Source organism: Pinus tabuliformis, chromosome 6 (assembly GCF_031772625.1).
Source record: "Pinus tabuliformis cultivar Carrire ecotype Pingquan chromosome 6, CPIR1, whole genome shotgun sequence".
Classification (NCBI taxonomy): Eukaryota; Viridiplantae; Streptophyta; class Pinopsida; order Pinales; family Pinaceae; genus Pinus; species Pinus tabuliformis.
This window is the reverse complement of record NC_142292.1, coordinates 1434563924-1434572090: the sequence shown is the minus strand read 5'-3', so window position 1 is coordinate 1434572090 and position 8167 is coordinate 1434563924. Positions and strand designations below refer to the sequence as shown.

General features: G+C 36.6%; 1 pseudogene; it reads left to right on the top strand.

Moving 5' to 3' along the window:
• The first annotated feature begins 5878 nt into the window (after positions 1-5878).
• Positions 5879-7127, top strand: LOC149264016 (beta-fructofuranosidase, insoluble isoenzyme 1 pseudogene; annotated as a pseudogene).
• Positions 7128-8167: the final 1040 nt, after the last annotated feature.

The following is an 8167-nucleotide window of genomic DNA, read 5'->3' as shown; positions in this document are numbered from 1 at the left end:
TCCACACTTAGTGAGGATTAGAGTTATTTGATTATTTCTACTGGGAAGATTTTCTCCCTTGCTCAACCTGAAATCACAGGTGTAATAGCTAGTTTGTATGTTTGTGTCACTGCTTCTGTCAGTGACTAATCTAGAGATATAAGATAGTTAATAATCAGTACTAGGAGAACTATATTATTAGATTTCTCAGTGTAGTCATTATTTGCAGAGCTTGTATTACCTGCCTTAAACAAATATATTGCTACTGCAAATGAGTTGTATGTTTTTGTTAGCAGTGTGTGCTATTTCTGCACCCTTTTTGTGAAATGACCATGCAACTTACATAATAAAAAAATAAAAAATTAATAATTTAACATTAAAGGACCCATAACAATATTAGATGTGTACCATAATGCCACTTTATACAAAATGGTGTTAACATATAAACTGGGTCCTATCGATACATTAAACAACGGAGTACAGTCCAACATTCAAAATTTCTATTTCCGATTCGTGGGTTTCAGCATACTAGATCCTGAGAAGAATCAAATAGAAAAGGTTTAAACACAAGTCCATCTGTCCCACTGTTGATTCAATCGTTCTTTCAACAAAGAGCTTGTTCAAATCAACCTGCATTGTTTTTTCGCTTTATACATGTGAGCATGATAGCATACAGGTCAGGAATGGACAAGGTGGCCAGGCTAACCAATCTTTGTGCTTCAAAACTAATCACAACAGTTAATTGGAATCTAATAGAAAAAGAAAGGAAATGAGTAGAAACCATCAATTGAATCTAGCAGAAACGATCAATTAATATCAAAATACCTCATAAAAAGATGTCTACCTAGTAGAGGCCACTCAGTATCTACCTTGCATATGAAATGTTGAGATCTAAAGAAAAGACTACCAACCCCGTCAACTTAGAAACCCGTTCACTGGACTAAACGAAAAACGTTGGGAAGGTTTACTACAGCCAGGATTACCAAAATTTATCTTCAACTCAATCAGCCACAACCAAGTATATTGATAAAATCCACCAGTCCCTCAAAAAAACCAAGCTAGCCATGAATGCCAGAAAAACAACAAAAAGCCTATCTACCAAAATGGATGGAAAAGGTAGATTCATTGTTTTCTTCGTATATTTTGTCCTAATCAACTACATCGGTATCTTGTTACTGTCATTTCTCTATTGTACATCTTTTATTTACATTAATATTCTCTGTCCAGGCTAAGAAGAAAGAAGAGGAGAAGAAAGAAGAAGAGAAAAAGGAAGAGGCAACAAAAGAAGAGGAGAAAAAGGAAGAGGCAACGAAAGAAGAGGAGAAAAAAGAAGACATAGGGGAGTCCTCTAAACAATCTAGCAAGGAAGAGGAGAAGAAAGAAGAGAAGAAAGAAGAGGAGAAAAAGGAAGAGGTCGAGGAAGCTGTCATTACCATCAGACCTTTAACAATGGAGGATTTGAAACAAGCAAAGAGTCAGGTGAGACATAAGACCTTGTTTAAATATTACATGTTCCTTATGGAGCTGGTTCTCCTACCTACTAAAGGAATTTCTTACATAACGTGAAAACTGTCTTTTGAACATATTTCTCCAAGCTTTGCATCTGAAGGCATTGGAATGAATGAACTCAAGGAATGGAATGAAATGTATGGAGAGGGCGGAAGCAGGAAAAAATAATCGCCAACTTACTTTTTATAAGGCACTCAGATTTCATCTTGCGGCCCTAAAAGGAAATTAGCTAGTCCATTGCTTGATTGCCATTTGCAAGTCTGATGAATCTTCTATCTCTGGGAGCACACTCCATTGTCCAGGATTCACAGTTGGAAAACTCCTCAACCGCTGTACATATGCCTTCATATCGAATTTCTTTTTCTAGTGTCTGTTGCTTTGACTCTGCTGCTGGCCCAAAGGGAACATTAGTCTTATTCCACACTTAGTGAGGATTAGAGTTATTTGATTATTTCTACTGGGAAGATTTTCTCCCTTGCTCAACCTGAAATCACAGGTGTAATAGCTAGTTTGTATGTTTGTGTCACTGCTTTTGTCAGTGACTAATCTAGAGATATAAGATAGTTAATAATCAGTACTAGGAGAACTATATTATTAGATTTCTCAGTGTAGTCATTATTTGCAGAGCTTGTATTGCCTGCCTTAAACAAATATATTGCTACTGCAAATGAGTTGTATGTTTTTGTTAGCAGTGTGTGCTATTTCTGCACCCTTTTTGTGAAATGACCATGCAACTTACATAATAAAAAAATTAATAATTTAACATTAAAGGACCCATAACAATATTAGATGTGTACCATAATGCCACTTTATACAAAATGGTGTTAACATATAAACTGGGTCCTATCGATACATTAAACAACGGAGTACAGTCCAACATTCAAAATTTCTATTTTCGATACGTGGGTTTCAGCATACTAGATCCTGAGAAGAATCAAATAGAAAAGGTTTAAACACAAGTCCATCTGTCCCACTGTTGATTCAATCGTTCTTTCAACAAAGAGCTTGTTCAAATCAACCTGCATTGTTTTTCGCTTTATACATGTGAGCATGATAGCATACAGGTCAGGAATGGACAAGGTGGCCAGGCTAACCAATCTTTGTGCTTCAAAACTAATCACAACAGTTAATTGGAATCTAATAGAAGAAGAAAGGAAATGAGTAGAAACCATCAATTTAATAGAAAAAGAAAGGAAATGAGTAGAAACCATCAATTGAATCTAGAAGAAACCATCAATTAATATCAAAATACCTCATAAAAAGCTGTCTACCTAGTAGAGGCCACTCAGTATCTGCCTTGCATATGAAATGTTGAGATCTAAAGAAAAGACTACCAACCCCGTCAACTTAGAAACCCGTTCACTGGACTAAACAAAAAACGTTGGGAAGGTTTACTACAGCCAGGATTACCAAAATTTATCTTCAACTCAATCAGCCACAACCAAGTATACTGATAAAATCCACCAGTCCCTCAAAAAAACCAAGCTAGCCATGAATGCCAGAAAAACAACAAAAAGCCTATCTACCAAAATGGATGGAAATTTTGCCAGCCTTGCCACTGAGGCTAACATTACAGAACACCAGCCAACCAAGCTGGCATTTTTGATTCAAGTCCAAGGGAACGACAGAGTTCAGGTGTCTGCCTGCACCGTGCAAATGCGAGAACAAGCTTGCATAAGTCATCTTTATCAAACTCTGACGCAATTCCAAAAGTAGCTAGAAGTTGCAAGAAGGCCTGGGCCTCCAACGAATTGCCATTGGCAACATCTCCTTCAAGGTTTATCTTCGACTTCCATTCATGTGCAATACTTTTGGCTTGCTCCTTTATATTTAAGGGCAGAACTGGATGTTCAACACCCAAAATAGGATCTGCCAAAATAGGTACAAGAGATTCCAGTAATAATGTACAGGCCCGGCGTAGAGCCGGGAGCCCAGACTCTTTCTTGTCACTTGACTTTTGTTCAAGAGAATAAAACCCCTCCAAGGACTCCAACACTAACCGTGGTGGGTCAGTTGCAGAGTTTAATGTAGAGGGAACCTAATTGCAAAGCCCTATTTCCAATTGCAAAAGTCATTAAGAATGGGAAGAAAGGATTTAGGGATTATAATATCTGAAAATTTCTATTTTTAAAGTATTATAAAATGAGTTTAGATATTTATATAACAATAATAAGTGGAAATTAGAAAAAGAAAAAGAAAAGAAAAGAAATTGATTGGAGATAAAACAAAATATTTATAAAAGGTAATTCACTGGTCTGTGGATGAAGTAAGCATTTGGAGGCTAATTCGTGAAGTCTGACAATAAAAGAGGTGAAATTAGAATGAGTAATGATAAGACAGACATCCTTGTATAGAAATTGCAATGAGGTTCTTCTTAAAGGTGACTTAATTGTATCACATTGATTTTGACATGACAACATCAGCAAAATGATATAAAAGTCGTTGCAACTAGTACATCTGTGTTTGGTGCATTAATCACTATATGAGATTGAAGGAATCTGGCGCATTCTCGATCAGAACTATTGCTTGATTGACAACAACATGAGTCTTGTGTTGTACAACAATTGTATAATTGGTGCATTAACCACTGTATGAGATTGAAGGAATCTGGTCGCATTCTCAATCAGAACTATTGACAACAACATGGGCCTTGTGTTGTACAACAATTGTATAATTTGATTGTGAAGGATTTAAGGAGAAGTAATGTTGTTTTTTTTTATCCTAGCAAGGATTAGCAAATATACTATTTATTGGTCCCTGTGGTATACATTGTTTGGACCTTGTTTTCTCCCTTAATTGTAAGTGCATAAAAATATTAGATTCATAGGACAGGGTACCATTAATCATGTGATCCAATGATCTTGGACGTTTTTTATTGAATTCTTCAAAACTTATTTCCATTTGATCTTCCAAAATGTGAAGATAGTTTTATTGGTTGGAACAATGCTACAACTTACAAGTTATAATAACAGAGATTCTGTTCTGCATAATGCTTTCCACCTTGCAATCTTTTTGTGGATATGGTTAAGCAATATTCTCTTCGAGTAAAGAATAAATTATTGTGTGTAGAGTCATTGGGTTTACTATAGTAATGATCGTAACATTTTGTAGTCTTTTGTTTGTTGTTATGTGGTTTAGTGGTTGAGGCAGTGCATTACCATGTTAATGACCCAAAGTCAAACTTAGATCAGAGCCCTCAATTATAAGTTGGTTGAATTTTATGAGATTTATATGCAATATTAATTCAATAATTAAAAAAAAATATAAACTTAAGCACCCTAAATAAACTTCAATTTATACATTTTTAGAATCTCATTTATGCTACATATCTGCATCTTATGTACATTTTCCCATTCCCATGTTGGAATTGTTCCTCAATTTATGCCTTACGACGTTTCCTTTGCAACATTTGGTGCAAATGCTAGTTTTAAAATTTCACAAGTTTAACCATAGATTTCCTCTATTTATAATAGAATTGAGACGTGAGTGTCAATGTTCTGTTTATTATTATTATCCTTAAATGGGTAGTAAAAAAATTCGAATTTTAAAAATTATATAATTTATATTATTAGTTAGCTTATCTATTCACACTTACCAGTTACTACTTGGGTTGAGATTGGTCACTCAAATGTACTTTTTATTGCAGTCATATCGGGATTGTTCCTTGCCTATTTAGCTCATTCATTTTTGCAGGGATTATTGTCTTAAGGAGGTTAATAGTTTTAATTAATGACTTTTAAGCTTTAGGATTGTTCATGCATATTTAGGTCAATAGGCCTTCCTATGCATCAACAATCATCAACACTTTTATCCTGCTCCGTTGGATCAAGTGAGACACTTTCAACAGATGATTTCAAGTGTGACCGATTTTTCAAAATATCAGTTGAGTTGCCTTACTGCTTTTTCCCATTCTTTTATGTCACTCTTGAAGATATTTTTACTGCTTTTTCCCTGCGAATTGTTGTTGCTCTTCTTCTTCCCTGACATTTGGCAAGCACGGATTAGTAACGTTCATCCTTCACTCGATTGCAAATCTAATGGCCTTTTGGCAAGCACAGATTACTAACGTTCATCCTTCACTCGATATCCTGCTCCGTTGGATCAAGTGAGACACTTTCAACGGTTGATTTGAAGTGTGACTGTTTTTTCAAAATATCGGTTGAGTTGCCTTACCGCTTTTTCCCATTCTTTTATGTCACTCTTGAAGATATTTTTACTGCTTTTTCCCTGCCAATTGTTGTTGTTGTTCTTCTTCCCTAACTTTTGGCAAGCACGGATTAGTAACGTTCATCCTTCACTCGATTGCAAATCTAATGGCCGATGCTATAAAATAAAAGAGCATGTGAACGATAGCATTTGGTGTATTCGGTTTTGGTCACAAAATGGGGTCATGGGTTCGAGGCTCTATCTCATAGCTCTGGCAGGGCTCTGTTTAGGCATCTGCATTGTTATGTGGGTTTCTCATCTAGAACGTACTGTCAACACAACCGGAACAAATGTTCAAATCCGGTATCGCACGGCCTACCATTTTCAGCCTCAAAAGAATTGGATGAATGGTGTGTACAGTCCATATTATTCCAGATTTTTCATAACAACCCTGTATTTGACATTACTGCCGATCTACTAACCCTGTTTTGTTATGTTTGTGTTTGCCTGCATGACTATGTCGCAAACCTCCAACAGACCCAAATGGTGACCTTTTCCTTCCTCTTCAATTCATTCATTCAATAGTTCTCAGATTTAAAATTCTCTGTGATGAAATCGAACTGGGTTCGTTTTGCAGCGCCCATGTTCTACAAAGGGTTTTACCATCTCTTCTACCAGTATAATCCTCAAGGAGCGGTGTGGGGAAATATTGTTTGGGGGCATGTTGTTTCTGAGGATCTCATTAACTGGCATTCACTGGATCCTGCCATTGTTCCGAGTGAATGGTATGATATAAAGTGCTGCTGGTCCGGTTCGGCGACGTTACTGCCCGGAGACAAGCCTGTAATTTGTTATACTGGATGGGCCAAGTCATCCCAACAAGTGCAAAACGTGGCCGTTCCTAAGAATATCTATGATCCTCTTTTAAGGGAATGGGTGAAGATACCTCAGAATCCTATTCTGATTCCAAGCGATGGAAATAATGGGACTTTCTTTGGGGATCCCACCATTGGATGGCCGGACACGGACAACAAATGGAGGATTGCAGTTGGAAATAAGAGTAATCGTAGCAGGGTGGCTTTGTTATATGAAAGTGATGATTTTGTCAATTGGGTGAAGGCCGAGCATCCTTTACATTCGTCAAACTTGACAGGAATGTGGGAGTGTCCTGATTTTTACCCTGTTCCTCTTTCTGGGACAAAACAACTAAACACTTGTGCAATTAGGCCCTCTCTCAAACATGTTTTTAAGGCGAGTCTGGGTGATAACATGATCGATTATTATATAGTGGAACTTACTTTTCTGGTCAGGATTGATACGTGCCTGACAACACTAGCAACGACGATAAAAATGGGTTGAGATATGACTATGTCAAATTCTATGCCTCCAAGTCCTTTTTTGATCAATATAAGCAGCGACGATTTCTATGGGGATGGGTGAATGAATCAGACAACATCTTCGATGATATTACCAAGGGCTGGTCTGGTCTTTAGGTAAAGTCAGTCTGATCACACCTATTAGTCTTATATGTTGTTTACATTTTTTATTTCTTCTACTTCTTGATGCATGTGTTTGTGTTTTGTTAAGGCCATTCCAAGAACCATCTAGCTAGACAACATCACTAGAACACAACTTTTGCAGTGGCCAGTTTCCAAAGTAGAATCCCTTCGTCGAAATAAAACTTTCAAACAAAACATGGACCTCAGCAGTGGATCTGTTGTTGAAATTGCAGGCATAAATGTAGCGCTGGTACTTACTACACCAATAAATTTCTTTTAATTCAGTACATTTTACCTAACAATTGTTTGCTCAGAACATCTCAATGGTTTGTTTTAATGTTTAAGATAATTAATTGTCCCAATATTTATTTTAGGTATTGAGTTAGTAGTTCTTTTGTTGGTTTTTAAGATTCTTATAGGAGGGAAATTAGAGCAGCCATCTATGACCTTAGTTGAACTAAAGATCACTTTCATGACTAAACAGATTTTAAGAAATTATTTCCTTTTCTGCGGCTGTGGTTTCGTTTTATTAACTTATTCGGTGAATTTGTCTTTGTTATTAGGCTGACGTGCGCCATTTGGGCCATTTGGGTTGCTTGTTTTGGCTTCCAAGGAATTGAATGAACACATTGCTGTGTTTTTTCAGATTGTTTTCTATCGAAACGAATTGAAGATATTAATGTGCAGTGACCAGAGCAAGTATAAATTTATGAACACTCTAACTTATTAATCTGCTGAACATTCCAAGAAAAAGAAAAAGAAAAGCACATTAATATGTTAGATTGTGTTAATGCTTGCAGATCATTTTTAACGAGCGAGCTTTATAAGACAACATATGGTACCTTTGTGAATCATGTGGGGTCCTTCAAGGGGCAGACCCTTTCACTGCGAATCCTGGTAAGGTGCATAATATTGGTTAATTTGTCGGGAATTTTTTTTGGTTGTGGAAAATGGAGGTCCAGGTAACGTTACAATGGCGATGAAATGAAATAGCAGGTTGATCATTCCATTGTGGAGAGCTTTGCAGAAGGGGG